This window comes from Suricata suricatta, chromosome 6 (genome assembly GCF_006229205.1).
Source record: "Suricata suricatta isolate VVHF042 chromosome 6, meerkat_22Aug2017_6uvM2_HiC, whole genome shotgun sequence".
NCBI classification, from domain to species: domain Eukaryota; kingdom Metazoa; phylum Chordata; class Mammalia; order Carnivora; family Herpestidae; genus Suricata; species Suricata suricatta.
The window spans coordinates 116,782,417-116,798,951 of NC_043705.1; the positions used below are offsets into that span (position 1 = coordinate 116,782,417).

A 16,535-nucleotide genomic window follows, 5' to 3' on the forward strand; every position below is an offset into this window, starting at 1 on the left:
ATCGCCCCGCCGGGCCTGGGGTCGCTAGGATGTGGCCGCGCGCCTCAGGCTGTTGTGCCGAGTGCTGCTGTCGCGGGAACCTGGGAAGTCCGGGTGCTCTCCCGGGAACCCTCTTAGCCACTCAAAGGGGGCTAACTCTGAAACCAGCATCCCTTCTCCCCCATTGCCTTCTGCTCCGAGTGGGCTGTTTCTCGCACCTTCTACTTGTGGATCGCAACATTTGGTTGCTGGGCAGGGAGGTCAACTGCTTTACAACTCCACCTTGGAGCGGCCGAGGAGCGGCCGAGGTGTGTGTGTGCGCGCGCGCGCGCGGCCCCGGGGGAGGTAGGGTGGAGAGGCACGGGGTGTGTGAGCACGCGGCCGCGGGCTCGAAGTAGGGAGCGCGCACCGGACGCGGCGGGCGGGTGCCAGGCTCGGGCTGGGAAACTACGAAGAATCTGCGCTCTGAAAGGAACTACAATCCATCCTTGAAAGTAGTTGGTTGGCAGTGCCCAGTCTGTGGGCTGCGCTCCGTTGGGCATCCCCAGGCAAAAGAAAAAAAAGAAGAGAGAGAGAGAGAGAGAGAGAGAGAGAGAGAGAGAGAGAGAGAGAGAGACCGAAGCCTCTCTCGGCGCTGGTGGCGGAGCCATGCGCCCGAGGAGGGAGGTGACCCGCAGGTACCTCGTGGGAGAGTTAAGGTGGGAGGGCTGTGTAACCGCCGAGATCTTTCTCCTCCTCCCTGTAAGAGCGGTGGTCTGAGCTTCGTGCCTCGGCTCTGTTATGTTCACTTGGGACACTTTGACCACGAATCCTTTGGTCGGCTGGCTGATGGAGGGTGTGACGGCGATTTGAAAGTTATTCGAGTGTGAAGTTCTCCAGTCATTACCTCCGTGATTTATTCTAGGATCGGCCTCGTCTCTCTACCGTTTTTCTTTAAATTACAGTTTAACTTACTTTGTGGTGGGAGTAGTTTTTTGGTAAACTCACTATTCAACTACTTTGTGCCGTCGTTCCTAAAGTCGGGACTAAAAAACAAACAAACAAAAACGATTGCAAAACTCCATGTGTAATTACAACTGCTTCATTATTATTATTTTTTTAATCATTAAGTAGGATTGTGTTGGCCTTTTAAATTCCTAGAAAAATCTGTTTCCAAGTGCGGGATACATGCATTTTAACGTATTGCATCTCATCATAGATTAAGCAAATAACTCGATTCTTTTAGGTGATGAGCAGGTAGGCATTCATTCCTTAAGATGTGACTTCATGATTAAACCCCCTAAGAATTGACCTGGGCCTTCTGTTACTGTGAAATGGCACAGCAGCAAATGAGTAATAGGAGAAAAAGGGCATCCCAGACTTCAACTAATTACAAATAAATTAAAGAAAATTAAAGATACCATATGGATATATTGATATAACATTATTCTCTTGTTTATGCTATTTCCTGATGAATATCAGGGTTTCCTAAGGCATCTGTAAAAATAACTGATGGCAATTGGTCAGTTTCTCTGTCTTCTCTTTATTACCATAGTAATCACATCTGTTGTCTAAGCCTTCTTTGAGTAGTCACCTCTAGGGTTGTGTCAGCACTGAAAACAAGTTGGCACTAGAAACAGGAAACTGCACATTCTACCCCCATTCTTCCCTAACCGTATTGCATCACTGTCACCCTGTCAGGTGATTGTCAGTAAATATACCAAGGGGAGGTGGGAAGTTCCACTTAGACTCATTTTATGCTAGTAAAAATAGATTTTCCAGTTTTCTTTCTTTTTTTTTTAAATTTTTAAATGTTTTTATTTATTTTTGAGAGAGAGGAACAGAGCACGAGTGGGGGAGGGGCAGAGAGAAAGGGAGACACAGAATCTGAAGCAGGCTCCAGGCTCTGAGCTGTCAGCACAGACCTAACTTGGGGCTCAAACCCACAAACTGTGAGATGATGACCTGGGCCGAAGTCAGCCACTTAACCGACTGAGCCACCCAGGTGCCACTCCAGTTTTCTTTCCATTTGAAGTTCCTCAAATGGAAAACAGTTAGGATGGGTACATTTTAAATTTTTAAAAATGAAGAATATATTAAATATAACAGTTGAGGCACACTGCTGAAGTAATTAGTGAGTGTTACAGGTTTTAGCATGTCATTGGTGAACTGGGCTTGTTATCAATGGGGCTTTTAAAAAAACAATTTGTTTGATGTTTATCTATTTTTTGATAATAGTTTATTGTCACATTGGTTTCCATATAACACCTAGTGCTTCTCTCCACAAGTGCCCTCCTCCATGACCATCACTCCCCTCCCCCTCCCTCTTCAGCCCTTGGTTCGTTTTCAGTATTCAGTAGTCTCTTATGATTTGTGTCCCTCTCTCTCCCCAATTCTATTTCCCCCTTCCCCTCCCTATGGTCCTCTGTTAGGTTTCTCCTGTTAGACCTATGAGTGCAAACATATGATATATGTCCTTCTCTGCCTGACTTATTTCGCTTAGCATGACACCCTCAAGGTCCATCCACTTTCCTACAAATGGCCATATTTCATTCTTCCTCATTGCCATATAGTACTCCATTGTGTATATATACCACATCTTCTTGATCCACTCATCAGGTGATGGACATTTAGGCTCTTTCCATGATTTGGCTATTGTTGACAGTGCTGCTATGAACATTGGGGTACATGTGCCCCTATGCATCAGCACTTCTGTATCCCCTGGGTAAATCCCTAGCAGTGCTATTGCTGGGTCATAGGGGAGTTCTATCGATAGTTTTTTGAGGAATCTCCACACTGTTTTCCAGAGCGGCTGCACCAGTTTACATTCCCACCAATAGTATAGAAAAGTGCCCGTCTCTCTACATCCTCGCCAGGATTTATAGTCTCTTGATGTTTGTCTATTTTTGAGAGAGAGGGAGAGAGGCAGAGAAAGAGAGAGAGAGAGAGACACAGAATCTGAAGCAGGCTCCAGGCTCTGAGCTGTCAGCACAGAACCCGACATGGGGCTCGAACCTACGAACCATGGCAGGGGATCATGACCTGAACTGAAGTCAAACACTTAACTGACTGAGCCATCCACGTGCCCTGGAGCTGTCTTTTCTTACTGGTCCTTTAAATTTTATCATCACAGTAGCTTTAGGAAGATTGACATAAGTGAGAAACCAGGACATTAAAAAAATTTTAATAAGGTTTACCTGTACCCTCTTGGTGTATATTTCTCAAAGCTTAAGTTTAGGGGCACCTGGGTGGCTCAGTCCACTCGGGTCATGCTCTCACGGTTCATGGGTTCAAGCCCCACATCGGGCTGCCTGCTGTCAGCACAGAGCCCGCTTCAGATACTCTGTTCACCTCTCTATCTGCCCCTCCCCACTCACGCTGTCTCTCAAAAATAAAAATAAACATAAAAAAAAAAACCTTAGGTTTAGCATTTAGAAGTAAAATCTGAAGGTTAGGGAAACAATTATTTTACTTTCTTAGTTTAAAAAACTGGGATGGTGTAGCTCACTTTCTCTCACACTCTGCTAGGAATCTGCATTGCAGTAGGAAATGAAGAATTGCCGTGAGCATATAGACCGTTCTTGTCATTACATGTATATTTCAGTGAAAAGATTTTTATTCAAAACGTTGTTTTATACCCTCCCTTGCAGTTTTCACCTCAGTCCCTACTGCTCTGCAATGGAAGACCTGGGTTCAGTTCTTTAGAACCGTTATTAAATCTTCTTTGAGCGTTTGACCTAGTCCAAGAACTGTCTGACTGATCAGTTTGATTTCTCTGTTTTAGCTAATGATTTGACTACTTTTTTTTTTTTTTTTTGAGTAAACACCGGAAGGTGGGACCCTGGTTGAAAGCAGAGGCTGCTTGGAGGTTATCAACCACATTACCTTTGACTCTAAGTTGAATTGTCCTTGGATCGGAGGAATGGGTAAGAAAGTGGATAATTCCTGGGAGGAAGACAGCAATATGAATCAGATCTGGCCTGGACCCTTAATGAAGCCCAGCCTGGCCAGACCTTAGAGCATTCCCAAGGCACTAACATTCATGTAGCAAAGGCTGTGTAAATTGTGTTTGCTGTCTTTCATGACAGGCCATACAGATGCTAAAAACAGTGCAAAAGGCCTCTATCTGGTGTAAATAACCCGGTGCCTGTGGATGCATTTGCCTTCCATGCATTCACCTAGTTGGTTCAGTGGATCTCAAGTGTGGCATTAACCTGACCTTGGGCATGAAGAGAGGTCCACAGTTGGGTTGTGGCCCTCAAATGATTGCCCTCCCTTTTTAGTGGTACATTTCAAGTGTGTGGTCTCCCAATTATTATCATTTTCTGAGAGTGAATTTTATGCTGAGTCCAGTGCCTGGAGTTTGTACACATGTCAGCCCTGTGATTAAGTTCCCAACATCTTCATATGGTAATAAATTGACTGCTGGGGAGGTGGGTTGCCACCAACTGAAACTTCAGGTTACTTCCTTCTCCAGCAGTTTTACCCCTCAAAGTGATGCCTTTCTACACTTTTTATTTTTCCCCTCTTCCCCGCCCCCCAGATATTTCCACCGCTCTCCCATTGTGGATAGAAAAAAAAAGGCAAAGAAAGAGGATTATTTATTATTGTTGTCCATTTTGAAGGTATGAGTAGAGTGGGAGGCCTTACTCGTAAGTTCAGGAGTCTTTTCTCTAGAAAGACAGACATTCGGAGTCTGGTTCAGGTTCTCCTCACACCCACCCGTGTCTCTGTGGCCTTAGACAAGGTCTAGCCAGTTGGAAGGAGGAACCTAGGACTTGAGAGAATCGGCCACTCAGCTGTGTGTGATGCTTAGTGAGGCCCTGCAACAGGAGTTCAGAGCTCTTCGCTGGGGGCAGAGGGAGAGATGAAGTAGGAATGCCATCTGTTGAAATTCAAGCCAAAAATTAATCTCTTCCCTGGCCTGTTCTTAACCTCCAGCCTAATGGGTATTGATCACAAAGGGCACTAACGTTGTGAGGTGAACGTCTGCTGTAGTTTACGAAGGTCTAAAGATATGAAAGTCTGAGGCAGGCAGTTCCTTCAAAGTAAATGAATAGATGGGCAGCTAATTTTATAGGAAAACTTAAATCTTTTTTTTTTAAATACCTACAGTGCTTGATCTGACAAGAAATGAGATTTGATTTTTCATGTAAACAGCAATTTTAAATATGATTTTCTTATATCACATTACTTGGAGCATCTATTTTCCTACACAATAATACATTGTATGCTAAAAAGAGCTATAAAATTTACCTAAAGCATTTTGGCAGAAAGAGTCATTCATCTAATCTAGTAAAGGAAAAGCAAGTACATTTTGAGGATGTCTAATAAGAAGGCTAAGCATGAAATATGGATTTTTTCTTCTCTGAATCTTGAATTAGTATAAGGTGTCAACTATTAAGAAGTAAAAAAAAAATTGTGAAATTTTAGTTGAAAAGACAGGATACACTTTTCAAAATTGTCTTGCTGCGTTAATGAATTGTCTTCTCTGATCATATTACACCAGTGCTGCAGTGTTTTTAAACTGGCCAGTGCATTGTCTAAAATACAATGCACTCTAAACTATATATGTTCAATTTAAACTTTATTTTTTAGCCTTTTTTTATTTTTACTTTTTTAATGTTTTTTTTTTTATTTTTGAGAGAGAGAGAGACAGCGTGAGCAGGGGCGGGTCAGAGAAAGAGGGAGATACAGAATCTGAAGACAGGCTCCAGGCTCTGAGCTAGCTGTCAGCACAGTGCCCGACACGGCTCGAACCCAAGAACGTGAGATCATGACCTGAGCTGAAGTTGGCCACTTAACTGACTGAGCCACCCAGGCGCCATTTAACCTTTTTATTTTAATTTTAGAGGGGGGCGAGAGGGGCAGAGGGAGAGAATATTTTTTTTAAGTTTATTTATTCATTTATTTAATGTTTATTTATTTATTTTTGAGAGAGAATGAGAGCCTGTGGGGGTAGGGGCAGAGAGAGAGAGGGAGACAGAGAATCCCTAGGAGGCTCCATGTTCAGTGCAGAGCCCAACCAGGGTCTTGATCCCACCACCCTGGGATCATGAGTGAATCCAGCTGAAATCACCCAGCTGAAATCAAGAGTCAGATGCTCAGCTGACTGAGCACTTAGGTGCCCCTAACTTTTTTTTTTTAAAGATTTTACTTTTGGGGCTCCTGGGTGAGTCAGTTTGTTGAGCATCCGATTCCCTTTTAGCTCTGGGCATGCGTGATCTCACGGTTTTGTGGGCTAGAGCCCCATGTCAGGCACTGCACTGGCAGTGCGGAGCCTGTTTGGGATTCTCTTTCTCTCCTTCTCTCTCTGCCCCTCCCCTACTTGTGCTGTCACTGTTTCTCTCAAAAAAATAAGTAAACTTAAAAAAAAAGATTTTTTAAAAGTAGTCTCTGTATCCATTGTGGGGCTCGAACTCACAACCCTGAGATCCAGAGTTGCATATTCTACAGACAGAGCCAACCAGGCACCCCTAATTTAAACTTTGATAGCAGTTAGTTATTACCTGACTATTCGACCTATGGATTAAAATGCTTTTTTACAGCCAAACAAATCATAAAAAAAAAACATATTATTTAGTTTTGTCTTCCTTTTCCTGGGTTGCATCTCATCTTTTGTTTCCCAAATTGAACACTTAAAAAAATCCTCCCAAAAGAATAAAAATAAAATTTATTTTCCTCTTGAGGAGGAGGACATATGCTATTTATGGTTTTCCCTGGACTCCCATGATTTTGGAGATCCTGCTTACATACGGCTTTGGATTCTTATAGGCACGGTGCTAAAAACGCCCATTTTATGAAGTGTCCATAAATCCTAGTTCATCGAAGGAAGTCCAGGGGTCTCTCTTTTTAAAAGCAGATGATTCAATTTTTAACCCCAAGTCAAATCATTTAGCTTTTGCCAGAGGTGAGTCTTAAGAATGATTTAAAAATATATTTTAAACAGTAATCTGTATTTTTCAAAAATTCCCTTGCTATTTTTTTTCGTATACTCTCCTAAGACTTCGACAAAAATGTTTTTGCATTGACTTTTCCCCCTGTGTTTTTCTAAAATGAGCTTTGTACAAGAGAGTTAGAGGGTTTTAGTGATTTCCCACAAACACCACTTTTATAGAAAGAGGCCTTTATGAAAAGCTGCATTTATCAGAAATTCCTGTTTCAGGAATTTATCAGTTCTGCCCAAGTAACCACTGCATTGCCGTGTGGAGCTTTGTGGGGCTCTTGTTTATTTTTAGAAATTTGAGGGAATTATTTCCTTTGCAGAACCAGTATCAACTCTGTAATCCCTGAGCTAATGCATTAGTTGTAGTGGGATTTTAAACTTTGGGCAAATGCTCACATCTCATTTCCCCCCTCCATTCATAATAATGATAAAAGCTTTCCTACAATTCAAATTCAGTTCATTATTGAGGGCTTCCCTTTCCACACCCTGTCCCTGCTCTGCAACAATGGGTCCTCACCACTCTTCTCTAGAATGGCAGCCACCTGTTGAGCTATTTTAAATCCACAAACCCTGGGATTTAGACAACCAGGATTCTAGACACTTTGTAAAATTACTTACAGAGCAAAGCCAAGTGCATCTTCCCTCTTTCTTTCTCTCCTTACCCTTTCCATTTCTCTATCATCAATATCAATAATAATATGTACCGGGCAATGTGAATCATGCTTTGGGTGATTTTTTTTGCCCTTTGTTACACATTAGGATATTGAGATGGAGAGAAGTCATTTTTCCAGGGTCATAGAGCTCATAAGTGCTGTGACAGACTATAGGAGTTACTGACCACAGAATTACAGTTTCCTTCCCCAGCACTGAGCAGGGGCCCACTCCTAAACTCTTCAGCCTATCCCTGAAAAACAACAACAACAACAACAACAAAATAAAACAAAAGGCTGCTACATTTTAATAAAGGATACAGGTAAAACTTCTCTGAATAATAATGGTATATTCCATCTAGACACCCACCACCCATCCCTGTGCTTCTAGGAAGCAGGTGCAAAAGTAGGAAGTAGAAAATTCAGTGTTTCTGATTTGAGTTTATAGCCACTTATTTTACTTTTCTATTTTATGCGGAGTAGGTTACCACTTCTGCAACTACCAAGGGGATCGTTAACAATTTCTATGACATTTAAATGAGCGAATACTTTCTTATGAAGTTCTGGCTTATTCTGTTTACACACAGTGAAAATCAACTTTCTTGCTTAGGTTGAGCCTGTCGGTGGAGAGTGGTGTTAGTAACATGAAAAAGCATCAATCGAGTATAAACTCTATGCTACAGTGTATATCTTGGCTTATACTAAGCCCTTTATATTTGTCTTAGATAAGCTTATGGTAGTCCTGCAAGGGAGTTGGCAGAATCGCACCTGCAGCTCTATCCGGGTGTAAAGTCACTTAGGAAATCTCCATTCACTTGGTACATCTCTTTTATGGGAAATGGTATGGGAATGGGCATAATCAAGAAAGTAGGCACAGATTCAGGGATGAAATACCTCATCTATCCCTTTTTATTTTTCTGTACTCATTGCAAACATTGCTAATAACACCACTCTTTCCTTCAAGGGCCCACCACTAATTTACTAGCAAAGGCACAAGAAATGAAACTCCTCTGTCATGCTTGATCTAGCATAGGATGTGTACAGGGTTGGTTTTAAGAGACCCTAACTAATGGTTGTTTTGTAAACTTGTGATGATATGTGTGTGTGGTCCTTTTTGCCTACGAGATTGTGGAAGGGCTATGAAGATCTTTTATCAGGATTTTTGGCTTTGGAGAGCAAATTTTGTATGAAGAGAATGTGAAGTGGGTACAGGAGGAGAGAGATCATGATCATTAAATTACGTAACTGGAAAAATAAATCTCAGGATAGATGGTTTTGCAAAGCATATTTTCCTATTAGATGCTTTAAGAATGTCTGGAATGTATCTCATAGTATAATAAATGATTTTATGCAAAATGCTCACATTTGCAAGTCAGGGAGCAGCAGGATACAAATTGAAGTCAGGAACACCTTGTGCTCAGGTCAAACTGCGGCACTTAAATCTGAATGTTTTCAGCTCTAGCTGGCTAAATCTTCCAATACCTCACATAGAATTCTGGGACCCAAGTAGGGAGTGAATGATTGAAAAAAAGGTGAATTGCAGTCATTAAAACCTAACTGTACATTATTCAGTAGGTATTGTAATGTTTAAAAGTACACAAAAATGAATATTTGAAGAATTGAATCCTTTAAAACCTATGGCATAGAGGTTTGCTCAAATTATAATCAATAGAGCCCTTTGGGGGAATATTTTCCTAAAGATCAAACATTTATTAGTTATATCTATTTTATCTTTTCTTCTTGGTGTATTTTAACAATTCGCACTTGTGTAAAGTAGAGTACATATTTTAAATTATATTTATACAAGTTGTGAGCTTTTGTTTTTCCCTCCCTTACTAAATGGGTAAAATGCTATTTATGTCTTCATTACAAGTGGAGTGCAGTGCACAATTAATTTTAGAACCAGAGAGAGAGGAGAAAACTCCATTTTTAGTGCAGTTTTTACTTAAATTCCAATGAATAGAGCTTATTCAGGCTCATTATGTTACAATGCATCAGTCTTAAATAGGTACACTTACCAAAGCTGAATAATTTTCCTGAATGTTTTCCTGACGTCCAGTGTTTGGTGAGGAACCTCAGAAGAATACAGCTTTCTAGTTAATAAACATTTTTAAACAAGAGAACATAACACATTTTATAGAATAAAAATTCACGCTATAAGTTGATGACCCCTATAAGGTGTGGGGGAAGAATATATGAAACTTTGGTTGGGAAAAAATAAATATTTATTAAGGGTTGTATGTTCAAAATGGCCTGTGAAAGGAACATTGTTTTTTTAACATATCAGCGTTATTAGTGTAATACTCAATTTCATTAATATGAATACTGAAAAAGGGTATAATAGCATTTTCTTTGCTTTGAGTTTTGGTTCTTAATTTTATTTGAAAAGGCAGTGGAAAGAATTATTCAAATACTCTGGCTTTAACGCATTAGTTTAAAGTGAACAAAAAGCAGAATCAGAGAAGGATACAGAGAACAAATTGAGGGAAGGATGGTGGGGGATGGCCAAATGGGTGAAGGGCAGTGGGCGATACAGGCTTCCAGTTATGGGATGGGTAGCAGGTCACAGGAGTGAAAGGCATAGCAGGGGGAATACAGTAAGTGATGCTGTGATAGCATTATGTTGGTAGCTACCCTTGGGGTGAGATAACATAGAATATAGAGAAGTGGAGTCACTATGTTGTACACCCGAAGCTAATGTAAATTGTCAACCACACTCAAACAACAATATTACAAATATTAACTATTAATATTAATAACTATTCATATTAAAAATAGTAAAAATACTTAAAAATATTTCCCCATGATGCCGCAAATACTTAAAGAATGCCTAAAGAAGACAAAAATTCTATGCTTTTTTACTACTATGAAAATATTCTGCATATGCTAATAGGAATACAGTGTAAATTACTGTTTATAATATCTATTTGTAGAAGTTAATGGACTGAAAAAGAAAAATACCTTTTCAAAAATTAATACAGCTTAGAAAATGTTTTTAATACTGATCCTGCCTAGAAGAAAGGCGTTCATGGTCAAATTTGTTTGGAGATGCTGTTCTATATTCCCCTGTTAGAAAGTCTCATTGCGTATTGTTTTAAAAGGCCCTGAGATGTGTGACATTTAAAAAATTAAAAAATGCTTAACTTTCTTCTAGTTACCATCCCCCAGGTCTATGCGGTCATGCATTCTTTCATCAGTAACCTGTATTAACATGATATAGATTAGAATTCCTCGGGACACATGCAAGGCAAAGGACATGTGGCAAAGGCTAACTTATTATTTGGGGGAGTGGTTCAGAGACAAACATTGTACGTGCAGTAGATACGTATTTATTTTTATGTGTTAGAAAAATGCATATCTCATTCATGATTTTATGGCTGTTGTTGCTTAGGCTAACGCTGAGTTAATGTATATGAAAATGAGTAGATTTAAAGAAAGTATATAGTGAATAATAGTAGAAATGATATATAGACATGGCAAAATCAGAATGGTATTAGGTGAATGAATATTTGAGGACTGGGAAAATATAAACAGGTTGCAGTAATCTGAATGTGTATATTTAGACTCCTCACCAGGACATATCGGGAAGAGGGGTAGGAGCTCTCTGGTTCTGGTTTAAAATAATTTTATGACCTGGGAAGAGAAGCCTGTCCTGGACCCCAGTTTCCTTACCTGCAAATAGGGATTGCTGGATGGGAGAACATCTGTGTTGACTTCGGCTCAGCATCATTGAAGTGAAAGGAAGGTGACTGTGATTGAAGTGAATGGAAGGTTACCGTGACTTTCCGATTTGCTGACTCCCCTCAGGCTCTCTGGCACTCAGGAAAAGCTCCTTTGTTGCAGAGCTGGAGAATTGTAATCCTGTAGCTGTCTTTACCAGAAAACAGTGCCAACTGTTGCACTGACTGCATCTTCGTGAATGTTGGCTGGGCTCTTGGGTTTGCTTTGGTTCCTGGGTGGTGGTGAAGCAGAACACTTCGTGCTTTGACACGCCATTATTTGGGATCTCTTTATGTCCTTTTCTCAAAGTAGTTGAGCCAGGTTCCTGGATTTGAGCTCTTTGTGTGAATGGGGCACCTTGCAGTTGAAGCTCTAGGGAATTCTCTGGCCTGTGGATGAGATTATCTGGAGGGCAAGGTTTACTCTCTTTGGTTTTATGCCCACCCCTCCTCCCCCGTTTCTCAGTTTTTTTTGTTTTTATTGTTTTTTTTAATTTCGGAGAATGGACATTCACATAATGTAATATGTAGGCTTCCCATCTGGTCTTGTTTTACTTTTTCAAAAATATGATTTTCTTTTGTTAGACTTATCCCTTGGGCTTTTGGGGTTTGTTTTGTTTTGATTTTTATTTGTGTTTTTAATGATTCTTGATTTACGAATGGGATCCTGTGATCTAGTGCATTTCTAATGGCTTATGATTAAGGCAATATAATGTAACGGTTAAGTACACAAACTCTGTCAGGCTCTGTCACTTGCTAGCTGTGACTTTACACAAGTCTCTTAACCTGTCTTTTGGGTGTTTTTACTCTTTAAAATCAGGGTCATATTATTAATCTCCCTCAGAATTAAATACATTAAAAAGCATTTAGTACAGTGCCTGGTAAATAGCCCTCAAAAACTGTTAGCTGTTACTATTACAGCCAGTGTCTAGGACAGTTTTTTTGGTCAGATTCCAAAACTGTTAATCATCTTGGTGCACTGTCATTTGATTGTCTTGAAAGTTCTAGGTACGTAATTATACCGCATAAAAAGAGTATCAGGGCGCCTGGGGGGCTCAGTTGGTTAAGTGTCTGACTTCCACTCAGGTCATGATCTCACAGTTCGTGGGTTCGAACCCCACATTGGGCTCAGTGCTGACAGCTCAGAGCCTGGAGCCTGTCTTTGGATTCTGTGTCTCCCTCTCTCTCTGACCCTCCCTTGCTTCAGCTGTGTGTCTCTCTCTCTCTCTCTCAAAAATAAATAAAGACATTTAAAAAAATTAAGACATTTAAAAAAATTAAGAAAAAAGAAAGAATATCATCTTAAGTATGTTTTTCCTGCTTCGTTTTTCTAGAGGAACTCTTGACTGGAATTCTTCAGCACAACATCAAATAGTTGAGATGATTTCTCTCTTGTAGTGACAATTCCAACTTTCTTTCACATACTCTGTCTACCATGATTTGTAATCAATTTTATATCTTTTTTTAACTCACCATTATGACATGAGCATTTCTCATGTTAATACATTTTAGCAAACTTATTTGTTCTAGAGTATATAAAAATTGTATATCATAAAATATAGCATAGACACATATATTAGTATATAAAATATATATGTAGCTTAAACAATGATAATAGAAATATGTGTATACACCAAGTTTAAATAGAATATGAGGAAGCACTTGGGGTCTCTTTGTGCCTTTTCCCATATGTATCAAGAAATTTTATCCATCATTTCCATGCTCCCCTTTTTATTTTTACTACTAGTGAATAAATATTGTCATATGATACATTATAATTTACTTAATCATTCGTCTGTTGTGATTATACCGTTTTATATTTTGGATGTTGGGAATAGAGGTTTCCCATATTGATGATGATTTCCTTGGCATAGATTCTGAGAAGTGGAATAACTAGGCCAACAGGTGTACGATTGTTTTAAAAACTTTGGCCAAATATCGATTATCAAATTGCTTTTCAGAAGGTTTGCATGTATTATATTCCCAAAAGCAATATATACACGAATGACTATTTCAGTTCACTAGCCATCAAAACTGAGGGTTAGTAACTCAAAAGGAAAGACATATCATGTTTTTATAGCACTCCTAAGGAGGCTGGATTTTTTAAAAGATCAATTAAAAATTTTTGAGGGATGCTCTGTATATAAGAATGTTCATGTATCACAAATGTTTCACTTGATGAACCTTCACAAAGAGAACACAACCCTGTAATGAACACCTAGACTGGGAAACATATCTGCACCCAGCTGTAGCTGTGGTTCACCTTCCAGTGTAAAGACCATTCTGTGTGCTAAAACCTTTGAAGAAAGGAACTTGACCTTGCTTTGACCAATTTAGTTTTGAAAGCCAGCAGCAAGTTTTTGCATTGTATTCTCCTCATATAGTAAAATAGGATTTATAATTCTGACTGAGTGTAATTAATATATTATAAATAATGTAATTCTAATTTCTCTTTTGAAATGGTTTGATGTCATTTGACTGTCAAACCAGGTAACTTTGCAATTACTCAAGAGTTTTTATGTGAGCCATAATAGTATTCATAATGCAGGTACTTTAATTATAGTGTTTATAAATAGGGATCATCTCCATGCTTTTCTAAGACGTGGATTCAAGGGGCCCAGCTAAGACTCCCTGAATCAGCATTTGCATTTTCATGAGCACGTGGTTGATGCTGATGCTTGCCAATGGCTCCTGGACCACACTTGAGTAATGTTGCTCCAGAGGATAAATGTCTCTTCTGAAGAAAGACATTCTGCAAATGTTGGTAATGGAAGCAGTTACCTAAGACAGCCCTTCGCATTTCGTGATCAGTCTTTAAACCATGTAATAAAATATTTTTCATCCATCAGTCTTTTCTAGGCTTTCCTACTGTAGAGCTGGACACATGGTGTTTAACATAGGGGTGGTGCGGTTTGTGTAACCTGAACAGGAAACATCCAGCTCAGAACACACCCCTTGATTGCAAAATCTTTGGAACTGACCTGGTAGAATGGATCTAGCTTTTCAAAGGATCACCCTTAGCTTATTTATCTTGGCAATCTTATGGGTATATTATCTGTATTATATGGTAGCCAGGTGAAACAATGTACCTTAGGGTTTTGCCTGACTATACAAGTAGCAATAAAATGGAAACAAACAAACAATTGACTCGCTCACTCCCAAATGTATTCTATTTAACCTAAGTTCACCTCTTTGGTGCTGCAGCTTTGCAAGTGGATCATTTTTTTTAAATGGGTTGATAATTCAGAATTTTAGTCAGAAGAGAAGTTTAGAAAATCATCCCTCTGTTTCTTCTCTTTAGACACGGAAGAACACTAACGTTCATATGTTTTTGGAGAGTCATTTAAAATTTTTTTCTATGTCTTTATTTTACTTTGAGAGAGAGAGGCATAGAGCGAGCAGGGGAGGGGCAGAGAGAGAGGGAGACACAGAATCCGAAGCAGGCTCCAGGCTTTATTTATTTTGAGTGATACAGAAAGAGACTGTGAGTGCGAACAGGGGAGGAACAGAGAGAGAGGGAGGGAGAGAGAATCCCAAGCAGGCTCCATGGTGCCAGTGCAGAGCCTGATGTGGGGCTTGAACCCATGAACTGTGAGATAATCATCTGAGCCAAAATCAAGAGTCAGGTGCTCAGTGGACTGAGTGTCCCGTGCCATCATTTGAAGGGAGGGGTGTCAGAGAATTTGTGGGCCCATTTGGAGACACCACAGTTCTTCCTCTGGCCATAAATTATTTATATTGCCTCTGCATGAAAAACATCTCAACCCCTCCTGCCTCCCCCCAAGAATTGTATTCATTTAAATTATGAGTGTGAAATGTGGAATATTACCTTCAAAATCAGGTCCACGTATGGAGAGACAAGTTCATGGGTGTAGTTTTATACAGCTCCTCTAATACCATTCTTCTTGATCTTAAGACCTATGAACTGAAGAGACAAGTTATCTACTCCACCCCCCAGCCAACCTACAATGGTGGGCGGGGCCTAGCATAACCACTGTGAACAGTTCTGTCACAAAGAGGGTGAATGGAATGTGCACAGCAGTGCTTGGTCCTCAGCAATTCTGAACCCTAGCTGGGCAGGAGTTAACAGTTTGAAATTAGGAATCAAGGCATGGAAATAGCGCTCCTTGGCTCTTTGCTCTTATTTTCAAGCTCTGAGTCATTTCTTTTTTCCATGAGATGTATGTGTTTGCAGCTCAGTAGGCAATTTGTAGCTTATTTCCTGCTTGTAGAAGTTTGGGGTGTAAAGTCCTCTTTTCACTTTGTATTCTCTCTGTCCTTTTCAGTCCAAGCTGGTGGTGTCTATGTCATATGATATATGTAAAAAATATCAGTATTTACAAGACACAGAAATTATATGGAAGAAGAAATTAATTCTACTGTGGGAGGGAGGGACTGGGAAGGCTCTAAGACAGATGGTATTTAAGCAGCATTTTAAAGAATGAGTAGAAATCCATTTGGAAGACCACACAGACAGGAACAATCTGAATATAAGGAAGAACACGTACAGAAGCACCCATGGGCTGAAATTGTAATATAATATACAGGAATGTACGTATAGCTTGCTATTGAGAGAACATACGGCTTGCCAAGACATTTGGATTTTATTCTGTAACTCAATATTTCTCAAAATGTAGTCTACCCACGTCTCACATCCAAATCATTTGAGCACTTTCCTGAACCCCAGTCAAGACTTACTCAAGACATATTCTGGACCCTCTGGAGAAGGAACTCGAGTTTTTAAGGTTAGCTGCTCTAAGGGAGTTGGAAAGGTTTCAGTAGGCTCTCAGCAAGATTTGCAGTTTTGATAAATTATTTGGGGAGCTGTGCAGAGGGTGGTGAGATGGTCGGGGAGGGGGATCAGTATGAAGGCTTTTGTGATGGTCCAGGTAAGAGAGATGGAAGGCCTATGGAGATGTAAAAAGGAAAACTTAAGAGTTGTAAAGATAATGAAGATAACACAAATAGACGAGATTGATACAAGGAGATTTTTATGTATATACATGTAGTTACATATGAAATTTACAGTTCATACCATGTGTAAAGTTTTGTGGGAACACAGGAGGCAGAAAATAACACTAGTAGAGAAATGAGGTGGAGAAGAGTGGGAGTGACATTTGAACTGAGGACTTGAAGTATGAATAGGAGTTCACAGAACAAATAAAGGAACTTACATGGAGCAAAGAGCATGCATAAGGCAAAGCGAGGATCTGATGTGCTTGGAAATAATAAGAGGTCGGATTGGATTTGAATGTAGTTGCT

The 16,535-nt window shown here is 39.9% G+C and overlaps 1 long non-coding RNA gene across 2 annotated transcripts; it reads right to left on the reverse strand.

Annotated features, from left to right (window-relative positions):
* Nucleotides 1-4,541: 4,541 nt before the first annotated feature.
* On the reverse strand, nucleotides 4,542-15,226 carry LOC115293195. Of its 2 annotated transcripts, none has more exons than XR_003909413.1 (4): nucleotides 15,103-15,226; nucleotides 11,227-11,663; nucleotides 9,573-9,647; nucleotides 4,542-4,843 (listed from the first exon to the last, which is right to left on the reverse strand). It is a non-coding gene; the product is annotated as an uncharacterized LOC115293195 (long non-coding RNA). The 2 variants fall into 2 exon arrangements; XR_003909412.1 differs by having other exon boundaries at nucleotides 11,227-11,679.
* Nucleotides 15,227-16,535: the final 1,309 nt, after the last annotated feature.